Source organism: Pezoporus flaviventris, unplaced genomic scaffold (genome assembly GCF_033815535.1).
Source record: "Pezoporus flaviventris isolate CSIRO_AGI_PZ_B2104156 unplaced genomic scaffold, CSIRO_AGI_Pfla_v1 ptg000001l, whole genome shotgun sequence".
Lineage (NCBI taxonomy): Eukaryota > Metazoa > Chordata > Aves > Psittaciformes > Psittacidae > Pezoporus > Pezoporus flaviventris.
Genome location: NW_026892549.1, coordinates 42,308,939 through 42,330,756, shown reverse-complemented (window position 1 = coordinate 42,330,756; position 21,818 = coordinate 42,308,939). Strand labels below are relative to the sequence as shown.

Here is a 21,818-nt window from a genome sequence, read left to right as displayed (position 1 = left end):
GGGAAGCAACAACATTCCTTTGCTACTCCACTGTTTTAACATGCATGGAAGCATGCCACTTCTGATGCAATGGTCCAACTGGCATCACAGCAATCCCTGTGGTATTTGACAAGCATGTTATGTTGCTTGGGCAACCATTCCTAATTGTCTCTTGGGATGCTGAGCAAACAAAATGGGTTTTTTGCTGGTCTCTATGAGGGTCACACTAGCACAGTGGCAAGTGAACACAGGTTTACTGCTACAGCAAGCGAGGCACTGAAAAGAAACAGATGAGGCAGCCCTGTATGCAATACCATGTCAATCACATATAAAATCCAGTCTATTCCACAACTACAGTCATGTAAGATAATGTGTACAACAGCTGTCATACAAGACTACAACAACCACTCTGCCAGAGCCATTAATGTTATTCTAGACTCATGCTGAAAGCATCTCCGAGTGTTTCTCCTGGCTTGAAAAGTATACAAAAAAGAGGTATCTATATATAACACCATCCTACAAGACATAGATTGTCAACAACAGTTTGGCAGGGCACTATTAACATCTTCTAGAGACTGGGAAGAAAAATTTTTAGAAAGTAAATCTCTGCTGAAACAAATAAAGGCAGAAGCTTTAAGAGCAGGAGCTATTGCCTCAAAGCTCTCCCAGAAGGTTCATCTCAGTATATGAATATTTTGTGTCTTAAAAGAAACACACCATATGCTGGGGTGGCTTTTCTTAACTAGAAAAGTCTGTCTCATATTTTTGGAAGAGACAAGTTTTGCATTGGACATGTTTATTGACATGTTTCATAAACCTCAAATCCTTAAGTGAAAAAAAAATAACCTACTTTGGCTGTATCAATACTGCATTTTTTTTAGTTAGAGACCCAAAGGGGGAAGAAAGGAGAAATTTCAGGTAACTTCAGGCAAAAAGTCCATTTCAACATTAAGACACACCAAAATGATCATTTCATTGCAAACGTATTCAAATTAAATTTCAGCTTCTCAAATCTGTCTCCATTTTTCTTTTTACGGAAAATATTTGCTAATTTTAATCCAAGGTCACTAACAAAGGTACAAAACTGCAACTTATTTCAGAGTACAGTGAACCACTATACTGCACTTCCTGATCTAACAGAATCAAAAATCCTCTTCTGTGGATCCAAGTACTGCCTCTCTATTTTCTGCCTGGCCCATAGAGGGTACACTGGAGAACGTCTCCAGTGTTCATCACCACAGAGAGCCATGTGGCAGATGTCACGCAGAAACTTACAGAGGATCCTTTAAGACCCCACCAGAAAGATGGAAAATATGTTAATTGTGTTTACTCTATTTTCTCTTGAGTGAAAGTAAAAGTAACCCTGTCCTAAAGGTTTCTCCAGCCTACGCTAAACCAGCCCACACTACTGGATGCACTAGCTATCTTCCCCGAGTTTCTACAGAGTTACACACACTGTAGTGCCCTATAACATACACATACTAGATTTAAGGTCTAGGAAGTGATGTATCTAGGAAAGATGTATCTGGAGCTACCTGAGTGAGACACTTCCCACTCTGACAGTGCCTGGGGAAGGGCAGGGAAGGGCAGGTAAGAGCAGCATGTTGTGCTCCCTGCTCTGAATTACTGCCAGAGGCTGGACACAGGGCTCAGCTGACCTAATGTGCCACAGCCAGGCTATGCTCATCTTTCATGGGGAGGAAAGGAAAAAAGGGAACAAAAAATATTTCCAAAGCCATTAGCAGTACTTTTCTAAGGTTGCTACAATCTAAGGTTCTAAGGTTAACTACAATCATTTTTGTCTCACGGATCATTCTACTTCCCAAAGACTGAGAATAGCTCACACTAAACAAGAGTACGAGATACAACTTTAGCAATTTCTGGAGAACACATTTAGCCACAGCTGATGAGAAGGCTCCATTATAGTGTTTGTTTAGCTAGATTTTCAGGCAGTTGCAACTATTTTTGGACAAAGAACTTTCTTCCAAAAAGGGTGGTTCTTTCTCACAAGTGTTTTACATTAGCAGACATTTTTTCCTGTCCAAGGAAAGCACTTCAGTTCTCTGACATAAGAAAGCAGATTTTACCACTGAGAACACTTGAACAAGACAATCGGAGAGGCCAAGATCACAGATAATTGACTATCAACACGTTCTGCATCCTGAAACACTACCACTAGCACTTAATACATCGACAATGTCAGTGAAAACCCTGCTATTACCACTCAGGGGCTTTCAACTTTCATAAAACACTCAGAAGCATTTTCAATTTCATAATGCTGCTTTAACATACATAATACAAATAGCTATGAAAACACATTATTCTTATTAAGCCCGGAGGAGGAGACAACAGGAGTCATATTTCTCTATTATAAATTATTATGCATTCTGAAATGTTAATAAAACAAGTGACAGCGGTGGATTGTATTCAGGAGATAAATAAAAGGAAAATTAAACTAAGACTTGTCCTTACAACTACTACTACTGACAGTGTGTTCATTTTCTGAGGAGCTATGTGAGTAAATTATGAGTTCAAACATTCCTTGCACTATCTGGTGTTATGAAGAAGAAACAAAACAAAACAAAAAACAACCAATGACAAAAAACCCACAACTTAATAGTGGTTTATGTATTTGCATTCTGGTTTCAATTTTTACCTAATTCTTACCTAACTTTTGGAAGACACTTTTTCATATATAGGCCTTGGAGTTCACAGCACACATAGCCCTTCATCTGTTTCAGTGGTGCTCCAGGAGGACACTGCTTGAGTGCTTCAATTCACAGGGCATAGGTATTACAGACTCACAGACTCTTGCTGCACTTGCATACCTACACTCATCTTCAATGAACCATTCTTTAAAGACTTGGAACCATACTTAGAAGTAGGAAGACAAGAGGATACCCAATATAAATAAAGATAAATAAAATAATAGATAAACACAGCATAAACTATCAATTAATTAATGACATCAACATTAAAAGCTGAAATTTCATACAGTACACTAGCACCAAAATTAACAGCATTCTCTGGACATTTGGTACTGGCATAGAGTCAAGAGAGAAAGCTACATGGTCTGTTTTACTTAGATTAAAGGGTGACCTAAATTAACGCTGGGATAAAGATAACAAAAACACTTCCAGCAGTAAGCAGCTGAACATAAATCTGCTTGTTTCAATTACTGTTGTCATGATTTCTCAGGAAGAAGCAGCACAACATTCTCCTGCAATTCTATTAGGACTGATTCTGAACCTGAAAAGGAAGCTTTTATCAGCATTCGGTATAGACTCGTGCTCAAGACAGGACACTAAAAATTTTCTTTCATGACAGCAGACTTCATTCTTGTATCACTAAACCTCCCAGTTGCCAAGATCCTATCTGCACCTCCACCCTGGCTGTTAACAACCATGGTAAGATTTAATCTGTGGTCTTCACCAGAGCCAAGAATCTGTGCTAGGTATCACAGACTCTGATCAAAGAGGGTTCGTTACATATCCCTCCTCTCTCTGCTCACTGACATTGACAAATCAGGGACCACTGTTTCTACTCTGAGAGATTCTTACTCTCATGTGAGATGCTGACAAATCTGCTTTCTCCAGAGCAAGATTCAACAAAACATGGACAGCATTTTAATTATGAATTTGTATGAATAAAACTGGTGATCCAAATACAAAAAATACATGCATCCCCTTCCCTCTTCAGGGGAATCACACGTTTATGAAACAGAACAGTTATGTACCACTGCTGATGCAGAAAAGGCGATAGAAGTATTTACTTCATGTTTTGCTGGTCATGAACACCTAAACAGTTTGTGTCAGAAATTGCAACTCAAGTCATCATTTTTTTCTGAAGTTCGGAATCTCTTTTTTAAGCTTCTCTTGCTGTTATTTACTGATTTCATAGCTACTGAGAAATCTCCTAATGTTATCTGACAGCAATCTCTAGGCACAAGAACAGTCCTCAAAAGTATATTTATAATGCATGCAAGAGTAATGCCAAAAGTATAAATGATAAAATGCTACTATATTAAAAATTATAAAAGATACAACAGAAGTAGAAATACAGAAAAAAATTTCTCCCTCAGCTCCTTATTACCATTCACAAATTACAAACTCGGGTTATTATGCAGGACAAGTCAGTATTTGTAAATGTACTAACATAACTGTTGGACTGCATTGACTCCAAGTCATCCATCATCTAGAAAGTGAAAATATTGTGATATATTTTATTTATACAGAAATGTTATCTCAAAAAATATTATGTAATACCAGTCATAATACTGACATTTTTACAAATAAATATACCCCCAGAAAGCTACATCAGAAGACTGAATTACACAGAATTACCAAAGTTCTACTCAAAAGTGAGACCTAGTCAACCTTTTTCAACTGAGATTTTTGATTAATGTGTATATTGCCACTGAAGGAGCAAGCATACTCAGCCACTTTTTTTTTTTTTTCAGGGCACTTTAGGACAATTTCATACCCCAACATCATAAAATATTTGTTAACCTTACATTTATTTTATCTCAACATCAACTTTCACGTTCTGTTACAATTTTTCTTCTTCCTTTGGAGGAGAGATCACTCCAACTGTAAGGACAACAGTAATTTTCTTAAGTAACTCATTTGGTTTTGCAACATTACTTAGTCCTTGACAATAGCTTGTAAGTCAATGTGTAGCCAAATATGTGTCAGCAACCTCAGCCAAGATGCCCATAGCCATTTACACAGAAGAGAAACTCCCCTGATGTATGCAGTACCTGTTCCAAAATTAATCAACAATAGAAAATAGCAGTAAAATGATTCTTGAAAGACTACCAAGCAAATACACTAAGGAAGAAAAGAGGGCTTGTAAGGTTAATTGCATTAATGCTGCATAGTGACACCTAACAAATACCTGTTTTGGGACAGCTTCCCAACTATAAAAAATCTAAAAGGCAGTTTGATGTGGGGGACAGGGAGGGAGGAAGGAGGAACCAGGGAAAAGCACTTAGATATTCAGTTGGAAATTGCAGTGTTCTGGAATGAAAACCTCAGGTTCATCCTCAGCATCTGATCTGCCAAGCCGGGTTTCACCATGCATTTGGGAAAGTCAGGACATTCACCTTGCTCACTTTTATTTCTTTTCTTTTCAAATACACCTCTCTGAAGCTGTGCAAGGCACTGCTCTCGAGTTCTACACCACTCCAGTCAGATACTCAGCAAGACAACAAGCAGCTGTGACAAATGACTGCTACGAGATGGAAGTCTACTATCCATTCCTTTAAAATATTTACGGTTTAGTCTTCGAAACTACTTGTAAATGTCATATTCTCTTTTAAATCTAGTAATAGCACTGGACTTTCCTTTATGCATTCTCTTTAATACTGACACTGCCTATTATAGCTAGATAGCCCAATAACAAAAATAGAAAAATACGGGTTTATGTGCAGAAAGAACTAGAACATAGTACTAAATGTACTGAGGCATGTAAAATGTTAATTACGACAAAAAATACTGAAATACATTGCTCAGGTCGCTGCAGGGCTGCTAATCAAAGTAGTTGATTACAGAGATTGCCCAAACCAACTAATGCCTGGCTGTCCAGCACATGCTCACACTGTGTCTGAACAAGGCACACAGGTTTAGATGCTCATTCAGAACTGTTTGTTGCAATCTGCCATCAGGCATAACCCAAATGGGGAAATATTCCATCTCTGCTTAAAGTTTCTGCACCTGCATGTTGAACAACCAAGCCTGTTTGCTAAATTGTGTTCTCCTGATGCCCTTTTTCTGAGATACACATTCCCCATTTTTATTTTCATAGGTCAAGTGAAACTTCGCACCACACAGCCCCTGTCAGCCACTGCTAACAAGAGACACTGCTCTTATGTTTGGGCAAACCTTGCAGCAATAGTAAAGCAAACATCATGAGAGAAACTTGAGCAAAAGTTTAGTGTCATTATTGGCAAGATCCACCTCCTCCTAGAATGGCACACCATTGACCTAAAGGACTTTATTTCTCTACTTCTCATCTGGTGGAGCAAATGCTGTTGCCTCCTACATGCTGCTCATATGTACACACACCCGTATTAGCAAAACAGAAACAATGACCAAAACTTAAACTTTGACATTTTCTGCCTTCTACTTTTGACCCATTGTGTTGCCTTTGATCATGCCACTCTTTTGCTACCCTCCGTAAACCTATGGAAATAGAAATGCAAAGTGCATATTTGCTTCAGGTAATAAAAAAATATTTTCCCTAATTCCAATCTACAGTATTTTCAAAAGATGAGTATAGGGATATCTAGAAGATCATTAAAGCAACAAACAAAATTAAAAAATTAAATACATTTGGCTGGTGCCAATATATTAGTAGGAAATGTTTGTCCAGGGATATATAAATTATAACATTGCAAGTTTATAGAAATTAAACTGAAGAACAAACCCACCTCCAGTACCAATACTTAAACACTGACAAATTTCCGTGACTACAAAGATGACACAAGCCACCACATTACTGAATGAGCAGAAAACTAACACATGACAGGAATCATTTTCAGCTCCTTAAAAAGTTTAATTTTTAATAAAACATTCACCTTCTTAACCTGAGGTACTTGAGTAAAGACCTTAAAAAAACACCTCTATGCCATCATTATTTGAGCATTTAACTCATAAACACAAGGAACAGTTAGCAATGAGAATAAAATGACAAGCACTAAGTATGCATTACACAAAAGATAAGTAATGTTTAGTTGTCTGGGAAGCACACACAAGTCAGAGAAGACTGGGAGCCTCATACTTCCTCATTTATCCTTTAACTAAAAAAAACTGACATTAGCTGAAAAAGTATTGATTTTCTGTGCTGCAACCTGTGGAAACCTAAAGAATTGAAAGTAACTTTTGCAACATACTGAGATTGTTTAAAAAGAAAAACTTCAGAGGGATCTGTTTGGATTACCTCCTGGATCTCATAATGCACATACATATTTATTTTTGTTCAGACTTGTCCTTCTAAATGCAAAACTCACATTAACAAATAGCACCTTAGACTGCTATTAGAGATAAGGCCAATTAGGAAAGTAATTTATTTTCCTTGGTATTCTTACACTGTGAATTTCCAAGCAGTTTGTTTACCAAGGTTTTTTCTCTTTTCATACTCCCCAGACCTTGACAGCCTCCACCAAGCAACTCCTGAGATAGCAAAGGACCATCAGAAGGAGCACGGAAGACTGCATCCACCAGAACAAGAGGGACAGCTGGAGGGGAGAGGCATGGAGCACTGGCAGCCTGGGCAAGGAGACATTCCTGTGTCCCCAGAGGGAATTGCTGAGCCTGGGCTCAGCACCAAAATTCAGAGTGTATTAAAGGGTAGGGAGTGACCTGCAGAAGAAAGGCAGAATGACAGAGGGCAAAAACTGAGAAAATACATCTTAATGCTGGAAACCCAGAAAAGTAATGAACACAACCCTGGTACACGTCTTTAAAAAATAAGTTTCAAAAGTAGTCTGCACTCATTGCATTTCTTTGTAAGAAAGTAAATATCATCTATATACAGACTCATCTAACATTGGTGGGTTTCAGTGCTGTATCACACAGCTATGACACATTTTTCATGGCAAATTATCCTAGAACTAGCCAAGAAAATAGAACTACACGTTCCTCAACATATCTGTGGCCCAAAGAGCAGTTTGTTTCCATCAGCTTTCAATGTAGGAATGTTGCCAGAGATGTTAAAATATGAAATTAATAAAGGTACCATGCCCTCCACAAGCATGTTCTGCGTTTCTCTACACTGACCACACTGTCCACAACCAAACAAAGCAGGAGAACAGAAGAAAAAAAAAAGAGAGCTTACCATTGAACACATGGAGCAGCATCAAGAAATAAAACTTCTTTGTTTAACAAAAAAAGTATAAAATGCCAAAGTCAATATATTTAACCTTTACAAAAGACTGCTGTGCAACTTAAAAATAATTCAAATAGTGAATAGTACATAGAATAGTAAAGAGATACAGCACAGGTTTATGACTGACATTATTTGATAGCTTTATGCAAAATGATTAACATGCTCACGAAGTTAAGATGAAAGCATAACAATTTGCAAATACTGAATAAATCTCTCAAAATTCTAAAGCACATTGTGGGGGAATCTAACAATGAATATATCAGAAAGTAATTATACCATAAATAGTGTAAAGTAGTGGCAGGGTCTAATAATACCACAGTGTATTTGCACCATGAGCTGTTAGACAAGGGCCAGCACATCTCTGGACTGGACAACTGTCATCTATCAGAGCTGAAGGGGATGATCCTCCCCCCCCCCCCCCCCCCCCCAGCCCTGTGCTCAGCCCTGGTACAACACATTAACAGTTTGAATAACATAACAAGTATATCTTTGGATCTATAAAGGTGGTAGTTAGAGGAAAAATTAAGCAATCAAGAAGGTGCATAAATGTCAGGAGATGGCCTCTGGGGAACTGTTCTGGGCATTTCAAGTGGAGAACCTAGGATCTAAAGGTAATACGAAAAATACCACAGCTTTAGGAAAGGCCAGGTGATTACAACACGGCTGCTTTACCAACTCCTCTATCTGAACTTACTGTTCATAACCTCATATTGCATTGATTTGGCCAAAGTATGATGAAAAACGAAAGAAAATTATGAACTGGAATCAGTAGTTTTTAAAGGTAAAGAATCTGCCACTCACTCTCATCTTGTTAGTGTAGCTCACAACACTTTACATAAATCTGTAGCACATTCTCTCTTCTTCATCCAGATGGCCACACAGCAGCTGTTATGGAAAAGGTAACCATTATGAACCCAAGCTGCCATGTTCACCATCACACTGAAGAGCAGCCAACGATTTTGCAGATCCAGTAACCTTTGCATAGCCAGAAATGGAACTTAAAAAGCATATCATAGATTACTTTTGAAACTGCTCCTCACAGATACTGCATAACCAGATGGAGCTACTGAAGAGTCCCCTAAGGGTCTGAGAGCTGGTCGTTTTGGCTAATTCTAATCCCCATGCTCTGACCTGGTTTGGGGTCTAACCCGCTAATCCTCAACTCACATTTCAGAAGAAAAAACAACCATTATTGTATTAGAAGCAGAAGCCATTCTAAATATTAGTTGTAAGCTCGGTCACCCAACAGTATTTATGGCAACTGTGCAGTGGACAGAGTTGGCAACTACCAAAGAAAATCACAGGTCTTTTTAAAGATTATTTTGCATTGCGTATCACTCTGAATCATATACTGCAAACTGACCATGGGGTTTATTTGTAGGCTACACTACCAGTCATAGGAGGGACTGAGAGGAGCCTGCTCCGTGGATCACCACATATTTTTCATTTAGCGTTCCACAGTATCCTGACAACACATAGCATATTTGCACACTCACACAAATAGAGGTCACGCTTCAGGAGAGTTACAGAACTGGGTTGGGTGGGGTTTTTTCCCACTCAGAGAATGGGTTATTTTTGCCCATGATTATGTCATCCAAGAACATCAAACCAGGGAGCAACTCTGACCTGACCAGTTACTAGACGTTACATGCACAAAAAAGCACAGTTGTCAAGTGCAAGTGAACATGGAAGGACAACCTGCATTTAGCTGACAGGAAGAGGGGAAAAAAGAAGATGGATTTTACGCATCAACAACCGTTACAATAAAAGACGGAATTTGTATGGCTACAGAGCTAACCTTCTAGCACCAGGGGCACACAGATACTTTACACCTAGACTCATCCTCTGAGTACTCTATAGCTGAAATTTCATACCATTCCCACCCTTCTGTTTTCTGCAAACATTTTCTGAAGAAAGCCTGTTTTCTGAAAACAAACTGAAACCAAGAAACACAGGCTTTAAACAGGAAAGAGACGTAATTACTTCCCAGAGGAATGCATATGTCATGCTCACACTGGAGTCAGAAGGACACCAACATGACTCAACACCAACTGCCGGTTTCAGACTTCCACAAGCTGTTTTTTATTTTGAAGCTTCTTCCTTTTAACCAAGTATTTCCAGCATCAGCCACCACCTTCTCACCCAGCTGACCCACTCCACTCTGCAATAAACATTTGCCACTAAATGAACTGCCAGCTTCCTATTTACATGCCAAAAGTCCCTTTATCTGGTACATTTGTTGCCATTTCTGTTGCTCTCCATCAGTGGTTTTGCCTTTCCAGTTTCCCCTGAAGATCACTCCTTATCAGGACAATCACACAAGACTGAATTCTATTTTCAAAAACATGAGGAAAGAAACAGTTAAAAGTTGTTTTCCTGAACAAGATCACACGGGTGTCAGGCAACCCTGCATACGTCAGGCACAAAAACACTCGTAAGTGTGCAAATGAGGACAAAAGCCTACCTGCAGTGCCAGAACCTGCAGAAGCAGGTTGACCACACTTGGGAGAGAGATGGTGAAGGCAGAGGGGAAACAGGAAGGAGAATCACCAGCTGGGAACCATTCCTGTAAGATGCTCACAGAAACTTTTCTTGATTCAAATCCTGTTTAACGTCACCTTATCCACACTGGGTTTGTCACTGGGGAGCAGGGTGAGGTGGCTACAAGAAGCGAAAGACAGCTGTCCCTGTCACATAATTTAGTCCTGTCTTATAAAGGATGGGTGCAGCATTTCTGTTCCTGCTGGCCTATTCTATAACACACACAAATCAAGGTCCAGGTGACAATGCCACCAGAAACCTTCAGGAACAGAATGTTCACCCAGCTGCTCTGCGTGTCCAAGTCCTGGCCAGTGGCCTGGACCTCACACCAACCTGTGTCCCTCTGGCCCAGCCTTCCAAGTGTCAGAGGTATGCTCCCTCATCTCCTGCAACTGGGGCTACTACTTTAGTTATTTATTGCTTCCCCCAGCAAGAAGACAGCAAGAAAGCAAAGTTTCCCAGAAGGAAATATTTATTTTTTTGGTAGAAAACTTAATCTTTGAATCTAACGCAACATGACACCTGCTACTTGAAGTTCTTGCAACTCTACATTAAGCTCACAATCAAATAGAGGTTTCTTTTCTTTATACCTCTGGTTAATGTATCCACTCCTTCCTTTAAGAAAAGTGCTCTCTAGTAGTACTAAAATATATTCACCTTTAAGGAACAAAACAAAAAAAACAAAACAAAACAACAACAACAACAACAAAAAAAAACACAACCAAAACCAATAAGGAAATTCTTTCATTCCATTTCAAAATGCAGCTGTTCTCTCTGCTACAGTGAGGTGTTTCTAAGAAACATTATAAAGCTTTCCTACGATGTGGAACATTACAGCTGGCATAATAACTGCAGAACTAACCTCTTATTCTTCTGTCTCCAATTTCCCCCTCCTTCTCCTTCAAAGCTTCTCTTTTTAAAGTTATAAATAACAAGTAATGAGACACGATCTTTTTTTGTTTCTAGGTTGGTGATGGAAGGGTTCACATCAAAACCATTTAAACAACCAGTCTGCAGTTTTCTCTGAAAGACAAGCTTCAAAATTCAGCAGCTCACTCGCTGCTGCTACTACCCGTAACTACATATAGCCCTATGACATACTGACACATGTTACTTTGGAACCACCTACTAACCTGCCTGGAAATTCTGCAGGACTAATACACAATCTCCAGATAGAAATAATTCAGAGTTTCTAAGCACCATCTATTTCTCACTGTAAATAGAAAACAGAACTGCCTGGGTTGGACTTTAATGCCAAAACAGTTACAGAGCAATTTAGGTTGCAAGGAACCTCTGAACATCACTCAGTCCAACCCCCCTCAAAAAAGGACAAACACAAAAAAAAAACAACTCTTCAATTCTGCTTTTTCTCCCAACAACTGTCTGTAGTACTTCAGTATTGTTCACTTTTTTCCTACCTTAGTATCTTAATAAGTCTATTCAGCCCAGAAGTTTCCCTAAAAGACAAGAGTTTGACTGTCTATGCAAGATAACTCCCATGGCCTTCTCCTATCTTCCACATTACAGACTCAGCTGTCCTCATTTTCACTGGCTTATCAGCTATCATCATCAAATGATCCTTCCATTGGTTTTCAGCTCTTCTGAAAGGAACTACCCAGAAAGAGGGCTATGCCTATTGCAGGGGACTAGATGGCCTTTAAAGGTCCATTGCAACTCAAACTATTCTATGATTCTATAACTTTGTATTCCTTACTATTTCATAATATTAAAACAAAATTCAGTTCATGTTACCTCATTATGAAACTTTCTCATCATTAGACTCCTCACAGATGGAGAGTTTCCCTATCTATCACCAAAGCCATGATTTGAATCCAGCATCCCTCACACGGCCTAAACAGGTTTACTTTCACTTGTGTGTAGTACCTGTTGCTGCTTCCTTCGACATCTAGAACCTCGATATGGCAAATTCAACACACATACAGAGAAAAAAAAAAGTAAGTATTTACTTTAGTATTCCACTGGGAAGGATTTTTTTTCCATCTCATTAAACTCGCCTTAGGAAAGAAACACAGGCCTGAAGGAAATTCTTGAAGAAATTTCTTTTAGAAGCACAATTGCCCAGAGTAACATTTCCCATGAAAATTATCTACAGAAACTGCTGCCTTTTCCCATGCCAGTATAGTCAAAAGCTTCAAACCAGCAAGCATTTAGTTACCAAAAACAGATACGAAAATAAAGCTTCCCAGTTTATAATCATCATGTACACCAGAAATCCCTGGGAACTGCTTGAATTGCTCAGTATTTTTAAAAGCTATTAGAAAAGACAGGGGTAATGGATAATTATTTTCTACACTGCATGTGAGGCATAAGGGTCAATTAAGCCACTGGGACAGGGTCAGTGTATACATACACACATATTAAAAATACAGACACACACACATACACTCTTCAGCAGTGAAACACTGGCAGTTCCCACCTCCCACTACAATACCAACATCAGTGACAACAGGTTATCCAGTGTGGCACAGAAGAGCTGACCTAGAGGACTAATGTCACTCAAGAAATGCAGCCCTCCAGACAGAAAGCTGCATGGTATATGTCCTGGTTTCAGCTATAACAGTTATTTGTTTCTCCTTCCTAGTAGCTGGTGCAGTGTTGTGTTTCAGCTTTAGTCTGGGAACAATGCTGACAGCAACAACTAAAATACTGTGTGTTAAGTAATGCTTACTCTGATCAAGGACTTTCCAGTCTCTCATGCCAGTGAGGAGCAGGGAGGAAGCAGAGAGAGAATACCTGACCCAAACTAGCCAAAGGGGTATTCCATACCACAGCACATCATGCCCAGTATATAAACTGGAGGGAGTCATCCAGAAAGGCAGATCACTGCTCAGATCGGGCTGGGTATCAGTCGGTGGGTGGTGAACAATTGTATTGTGCACCACTTGTGTTTACTGGGTTTTTTTCCTTTTCCCTTCTAGTTTTATATTCTCTCCCCTTGTTATTTCTCTTATCATTATCATTAGTAGTAGTAGTAGTAGTTTTGTGTTATACTTTAGCTACTGGACTGTTCTTATCTCAACCCATGTGGTTTACATTCTTTCGATTCTCCTCCCCATCCTGCCGGGGGTGGGGGGAGGGAGAGGCAGCTGGGAGGGGGTGAGTGAACATCTGTGTGGTTCTAGTTTACCAGCTGGGCTTAAACCATGACAGTATAGAAGCATAAGTTCTCAGGAATCTAAAGGATTATATAAAATAAATACATAAATAACATGAAAAACATCCCCAGAGAAAACCCATGCTGACATCTCATGTATTTGCATGTATTTGGCAAAACAAGAGCAAAACCATTCCCTTCTGTCACACTGAGAAATTCAGTGGCAGACCATACCTCAGAAGAAATGAGAAGCACCAGGGGATAGACACACATGCATATCCCCACACACACACACGTGCCAAAGGACTCAAGGGAAAATAAAGCAGTGCTATGAACACCCTCTGCCTTCATCTCCAGCATGGATTGAAGTGGCAAAGGAAAGCAGCTCTCATCTCCAGCAGTACTTGCAATAGTGCAGTATGTAGGGGATGCCCCCACTTAAGAAGTCACAAGTTTATCTTTCCACAGCCATGGTGGCTTTGGGTGTAAGGTCTGAATGACTGCTCAGCTGCACAGTAACTCTTAACACCTGTAAGCAAAGTTATCATTTTGATGGTTGTATAAAAAAAACATCCAAGCATATAAATAGAGAGAGAGAGAGTACAGCCCTTCAACACCAGCACTTGGCAAAAACACCCACACTTGTTCTTACAGTTACGTGAACCAGTATTTTGTAACTTCTGGGTGGAACTGGAGCAAACTAAAGACTAGAAGAGCCACAACAGAAACTTGGAGCATCACACAGATTTATCAATAAGGTCTCAGAATGGGCCAAGAACAAAATAGGACCAGTAATAGGAAAGACTGCTACTGAGATCCTTAATAGTATGGCTCACGTTAAGGAGGATCTGGTAGTGTAATAGCAAACTTATGCAAAGTGGAAGAAGCAGCTCGAAGAACCACAGCCCAACAAAAGGTACCTTTTCCAGCCCCTACTATCAAGAGAAAATGTTTAGGGGGTCTTCAGTCACAAATCCTGCAATATTTTGTTTTTCCAGATGTACATCCTGCCATTTACTTGTACAGAAAAGGTAAATATAAAACTCTTTAGGGTATTTTCAATAATAACTGTTGCACACATCTCTGAAAATGTATCTCAAATGGAGAGAAAAAAGAAAGTAGTCTTCCTCTTGTGTAGTTTTCAAACAAAAATAAAAGAAACTCCTATTTATTATATATATAAACATAAATATTTCACTAAATGAATGAGATACTGTGATCTGTAAAAACCACATCTGCTTAACCTCTAAAGGTCAAGGTCATGTCATATCACCAAGATAAAAAAATTCTAATTAGAATACCTAAAGCAATATGGGCAAAGGCTGGTTATTAGCAAAGCACTATTATAAACCAAACACAATTACATTATACAGAAACTGTTAGATGTGTGATGAGATTTTAATCTTTGAGCTGGTATCATTCTGCAAGTTAATCATCTGGAGAACAGAAAATCTGCTAGGAATGCAATTAAATGTACTAGTTCCATTAAAATTGAGCTGATATAGTTAATTGTACTCCTAAAATAGCTATTTCCTCACACCTTCACTGAGCAATTTTTTTTTTTTCATCTGCTTAGTAAAAGCCTATTTAAGGAACACTTTTCACTTAAAGTCTCTAATAAGATCTGTGAACAGTTATGTTCAGTTATGTTACCCACGCAAGTTGCGCTGCAGTTTGCTGTTCGACCTTGGATTCCTAATTCACTCTGGGAAGTACAGCAAGGTCTTTTGTTTCAGTTACTATTAGTCCATAGTATCTGCACTGCTGAAGCTTTGGCAAAGACTATCAACAACGTAGCTGTGCAGCACACGCTAAAGCAGCTATAAAATAAAATGAAATGACTGGCCTATGGCAAACCCCACGTCAGACGGTCGTTTTAAGCATCAGCAGTTCTGGCAAACAGATGATGTTCAAACAGCTGTTTTAATGAATCCATACATACTGCAAGTACTTCCAAAGGTTTTGCAGCAGCGCTATAAAACTGGGATTACAGGCCGTTCCTGCCTCTTTTTTTTGAGAGAAAGGCAGAATGAAAACAAAAAGGTGTGCTTAGATCTTATCAACGCAGTAACATCTGATCTGCAATTCACTATCACGGACCAGGCAGCTTACTGGGGCATTTTCAATTGCTCTGCAGGGAAGGGGGATAAAACCGCCGATTACGCTGCCAGGCCGGGCTGACACCGGCGCATCCCGCACCCCGCGCCGCGGATCCAGTTACGTAACCTCGTCCCCCCCACCCAGGTCCGGATGCTTCGGCTTCGCCCCGGGCTTGGCCGCAGCAGCCACCGCCGGACCAGGCCATAGACCCCGCTCCGGGCCCGCCGGCTCCGCGCCCCGGCCAGCTCCCGCCACCGCCGAGACCCGCCGCCCACACCGGCACCCGGCCGAGCCCCGGCTCCGCGGCGCAACACGGCCCGACCCGCTGCTCCCCAGCACGGCCTGTCCGGCGGCTCCTGCTCTGGGCCCGGCTCCCGGCCGCCAGCTCCCGTGCGCGCCCCCAGCGCCGCCGCTCAGCGCCCACCTCCTCGCCGGGATCCGCGGTGCATCCCCGCTGCGGCCCGGGAGACTGCGCCCCAGCACGCCCGCCCGCCGCAGCTCCCCGCCCGTCTGACGGAGGGAAGGAAGGAGGGATGGAGGGAGGCAGGGGGCGGGCAGCCGCGCCGCCGCAGCCCCGCCGCGCCGCCCCTCGCTCCCGCCCGCCGGCCAAGGTGCCCTCCGCGCCCGCCGGCACCCACCTGCGGCGGGCGGGCGCTCTGTGCCGGCGGAGCAGCCCCTCTCGCATCGCGCCGTACCTGGTGGCAGGTACCGCGAGACTGGGCAGAATGGAGCGGACAGCGCTGGGATGCTCCGGCCGAGCGCGGCTGCGGCCCTCTGCGCGCAGCGGCGGGGCGGCGCCGGGGCACGGCACCGCAGCCGGTCTCGGTACGCGAAGTAAAGGCCGGAGTTAAGTTGGTGTGGGCGTTTTCAGAGAAACGGGTAGCGGCGGGGAGCGAGTAACGGGCTTTGGTCATGAGACCAGTTCTGAAATTGAACTGGAAAGCACGAGGGCAGCAACGGAGGTGTGCTCCGGGAGGAGGAACCTCCGTGCCACCGGGGGGAGGGTGCTGTCAGACAAAGGGATGCCGCTGGAAGCCTCGGGAGCAAGCACAGAGAGGGGCTGCTAGCACCCGGGTAAGGACCTTTCCATCCACCGACTTGGTAACAATCAAGCAGATACCCAGCACTGCAGTCACCCTCCCTGCAGCTTTCGGTGCATTAGCGGCTCTATGTCGTCCGATCAAGGGAGGTTGTTAAAGAAAAAACACATTACATACTCGTGACAAGTGCCAGAGACGTCATTCCCTTAGTTTGATCTACATTAGCTTTCTTGTTTTTTTTTTACTGTAGATCCTCCATCACAGCTTTCATGACATCCTTGATAGTTTAGGCACACCTGGAAATGGGAAGCAGGATTGTCCTGTGCAGAGAAGCTACCGAGTGGCATGGGTCACCCTGCTGTTGGGGAGAAAAGCAAACGATCCACCTCTGGCACTCTGGTTCTTCTGCTAGAACCTGGTTACTCCATGTCCCCATGGATGGGGCACTGTGCTCTTCTCCAGGGGTGGCTCTGAGGCCTCTCTTAGCAAACTCAACTCCTCCTGGTTGTCCTATTTGAATCCTCTGTACCAGCCCTGCTGTCTAGTTTATGGTAACAAAATGGGAAATATATTTTGTCATCCAAGAAAATCAACTGAAATCCTTGGAGAACTAGATGCCACTGCCAGCAAAATTCAATAAGAGGAGGAGGAGGGAAAATGGCAAATTCCTTGGAAAAAGTAGAAAAATTTACAGGATTCTAGAAATCTAATTATTGAGCCCACACTATTCATTAAGCAAAGACAAACAGGCTGTGTGACGCTGGTTTATATTTTCCCCATTGCTCAAACTGGCAATTCCAGACTTGGCAATGTTGTAGAGCAAAGGACCCTGGCAAACAAAAAAAACCATGCCTGTTTTTCTCTTGAAGCACAGACCTCCAGAGAAGATTCCCTTGACAGAGTATTTTTAATGTAACTTCTGGGATATGCTGCTCAGAAACAAAATGCTTTATTCTCTCATTCTGAACGTGGTCGAGTAAAATTAGGGAATTTATTAAGTAACGTGTGTGTGTGTGTGTGTGTGTGTTCAGTTTCCAGGAGTTGAAGCAGGAAAAATATTGAGCTGGATTTTGAGAGGTGTCAGAACAAGTTTTCATATAAAATCCATAAAAAGATTAAGTAACAAGCCACATATATTACATAAAAGTTTGACATTATCAGGTACGTAGTCACTTATTTTTCTCCTAAGAGAAATGAAGGTGCATTAAGGACACCATTCACCACCACCATTATTCATTTCAGTCAAGAGGCCACTCAACAACTGTGACCTGAAAATGCAAAACATGGATAGAAAGAAATTACAGAAAACTGGGTTGTTCATTAGCTGGCTTGATCCTGAATAACTCATTCTCTAATGTTCTCAATACCAAATTCTTAAGTGGCTATTTTATAGAGCTATTTTCTTTTTCTTACTAATCTCCCTATGCTTAAACCAAAGAGAAGCAAACACATAGAAAGGCAGTTTAAATATTTTAAATATTTTGTTCAAACAATACAATTGTGTTACATAGATAAATGCTAGTCAAGTGAATGTACACAGATACCATCCTCACCTTCTCAGGGTCCATCTACAGAAAACTTTAGTCCTGAAATAAGCCATTATTTGGATGGATTCATACAGACATTTCTTGTATGACTGTAGAAGATTATAACTGTATTACTTCAGGAACAGTGGCAAAAAAAAATCTTGATAGAAGCCAATCCTATGTAATCTTACATAAACTTCTTGAACATCAGCATGGTTGCTACCCAGTGATATGAGAATTCTTTTCACTGGTTTTTACTCATAATCTACACCACCAGGAGCAAAGATTTGAACATCCTGATGAAATGTTGAGGTAAGAACATAAACACAGGAGAGGAGCTACATTCTATTCTGTCCATCCAAGACCTTGACCTGTTTTTCTCACATTTAGTTTCATTAACAATTGGGAGGGACGTTCTCAAAAAGAAAGATGTAAAATGTTTTTGAGTTCTCCATGCAAAGATAAAACCTCCCCAAGTTAAACCATGGAATTCTTTCCACAATTCTTGGCAAGGCATAAATGCCTTGAACATGTCCCATTCTTTAATTCAGGCAGCAGGAAGTTTACTAAATATAATAGGAAATGTTTGCTTACCATCCATACACTGAAGCTAAACAGAACTGTGGGCACTGAAAATATTTACTAACAGAATCTTAAGAAAACATTTTCATTTTCTCCTGCAGTAGCAATATTGTTGTTTCTTTGGTGTCATTTATTGTTAGAGTTTGTGGATGTTTGGCAAACCGGTACCCTTAGACAAGGCAGAGGCAGCAGACACATATTTTTATTAAAAATTTTTGCAAACTACACCTTGTCTTTTTGGCAAATTAATTCAAATTATGCAAAACCATGAGAATATCGCAGCAGTAAGCAGTGAACTGGAAATGCTTTGAAGAACAAGCATAAAGTAGAGCACCAAAAAGCATTAAAGAGTGTCTGATAATAAATTATGGCAGAGGGTGAATTGAGGAGGCTGTAGGAGGCTCATAGCAGGTGCATGCTGTGAAGGCAGCAAATGACAAGTACCAGCAAGAGGGAAACTGGATGTGCCCTAGAATATGGAAATGGCAGAAGACTGAAGACCCATCTCCAGGAATCAGAAAGCACAGCTCTCATCAGGACCAACATCAGGTAACTCCATTCTGAGGAGGAAACCAGATCAACACCCTCTTTCTTTCACAGGTGCACAAGGAGTTGGGAGGGGACACAGCCAGGACAGCTGTCCCCAACTGACCCAAGGGATACCCCTTACTATATGGTGTTATGCCCAGCATATAAAGCCAGGGGAAGAAGGAGAAAGGGAGGGATGTTCAGAGTGATAACAAGCTTTTGTCTTCCCAAGTAACAGTGAAGTGTGATGGAGCTCTGCCTTCCTGTAGATGGCTAGACACCTGCCTGCCAGTGGGAAATGGTGAATGAATACCTTGTTTTGCTTTGCCTCCACACACAGCTTTTGCTTTACCCATTAAACTGTCTTCACTTCAACCCACGAGTTTCCTCACTTTTACGTTTTCTGGTCTGTCCCCCAGGAAGAAGTGAGTGAGCAGTTGTGTGGGGCTTAGTTGCTGTCTGGGGTTAAACCACAACAGTGAGGACCAACAATCTTCCCTGTTTCCTGATGATGCAAGATAACTCATGGTAAGCCAAATGAAAGCTGACTCTGAGCAGTTGTAGAAGAATCTGACAGCAGTGAGTGATAGGGCACTGAGGCAGCAGCTGAAAGTCTATGTCAGTAATTGCGAAGCAATGTAAACAGTAATGAAAATAACCCTAACTGAACATACATAATAATGGGCTCTAAATTAGCCTTTATCATTTGGAGTCATTGCGAGTAGTCATTGTGAGTAGTTTTCTGCAAAAATTAGCTTGCTACTCAGCAGTTGTCCAAAAGGCAAATAATATTAGAAATTACTCCAAAAGCAGCCAAGAACAAAGCAGAAGAGCTCATTACATCCCTATATAAATATCTTTTGCACTTGAGTGCTGTGTACAGTTCTGGTTCCTTCATGTGAAAATACGAAACTAGAAAATTCATGTACGCAGCTAAAAGAATATATGCAGGTATGGGAATACATCTGTGTGAGGAGATGATTTCTGGCTGGAGAGAAACTGAAAAAGGATTATCTTCCTATCTACAAAATCCAGAATGACACGTAGGCAGCCAACAGGAAATGATCACACACCGTTTTTCCATCACACAAGACTAAAGGGAAACTCAGTAAATGATCAGGCAGCAGGCTTAGAACAGTGACTAGGAAGAACTTTTCCATACAAAGTGTTATTAAATTGGATGGGTTGCTGCTATACAGCACTACAGAGCTGAAGGGACAGATGTTTTTAAGCAGGGGTTATACAAATGAATGAAGGACAGCTGTAGTTATAAAGCAAATCATTTCCTTTCCAGTGCCTGCTTAAAAGGGGCCTGCCCATTGCCTGCTGAAAGTTGCCCAAGAAAGGACAGTCTTCATCTGCCCTGTTTCAAAGCTCTCCCTGAACATCAGTTTCCAGCCACTGTGGAGAGAGGGACACCAGACTAAACGGACGTTTATGCTGGTCCCATAAAGCCATACAGATGATTTATTCTTTTCTTTCTGCTCCGGTAGGTGTGAGAAACCAAGGACAAGCATCACCTCAAGCTACGAAAGCATACTCCTGCTTTTCCCCATCTTCCCTGGGAGTAAAACCAAACTTAGTTCTTGATTTTCTCATTTGGGTGTTTTTCCATTCCCCTGAAGAGAATTTGGAAAAAACAGGTTTTTTTTCATCTTCTCAACATTTTGCTCTTCAGTTTCATTCATTGGGCAATACATAGCAAGAGAAATCCTGAAGTATAACAATATATGATATGCACAGAATATGACAAAAATACCTTCCATATTCATAGATCATCACAGGAATAAAATCTAAGCCATTCTCAGACATCCTGGAAGAGAAAGGGATAATGATTTCTTCTCGCTGAACAAACTGGAAAGGGAATTAGACACACCTAGATGCTTTAAAACACAGATGCTTTAAAACTCTAATGAGAGTTAAACACCTTACATAGCGGAATTCTTAAGTTGTGGTTATCTAAGAGTATACCAAATAAATACGAGAAAAGCAAATCTGAAATTCAGTTTATCAGAAATCCAAGAATTCCTGAAGACAAACACATGATAAATCAGCTAGAGTGGTTCAATCTCACATAAACAATACCTGTATGGTTGTTATTCTATATAGCTAGCTATCGCCACTCAAAGATAAGGAAAAGAGTTTATTTCATGTTTGATTTCAGCAATGGATAGTAGTCTCAAAGCCTCATCTTCAGCAGAACACACAGTATTTCCTTACTGTATAGACTACAAAACCAAAGTACTATAAACACTTTAAGCGATGCATTTGAAACACCACCATCAAAAAGGAAGAAATCTCTAGTTGGAAGAGACCCTGCTGGCTATTTCAAGCCTTCTAGTTTCTATTGCAGACTGTTCAAACGTCAGTATGGAAAAGACTTTTCTCTCAATACCTCCCCTAAAATAGCTTTATAAAGGGTCACAGTGGTACAATTTCCTCTGCACTCTGAGAACTAACTTGTTTTTCCAAAGCAAAACAGAGATTATCCAGTTTCAGATGGCCTCCAGGATAAAATTC

General features: G+C 41.0%; 1 protein-coding gene across 6 annotated transcripts in view; it reads right to left on the bottom strand.

The window, feature by feature from the left end:
• The window catches only part of OSBPL6 (oxysterol binding protein like 6), a 97,091-nt gene extending 80,947 nt beyond the window's left edge, over positions 1-16,144 (bottom strand). For all 6 annotated transcript variants that reach the window (XM_061454439.1, XM_061454470.1, XM_061454450.1 and 3 more), the window contains exon 1: positions 16,047-16,144. The gene's annotated coding sequence lies outside the window, so the exon portion shown is untranslated. The remainder of the gene's footprint in view (positions 1-16,046) is intronic.
• Positions 16,145-21,818: the final 5,674 nt, after the last annotated feature.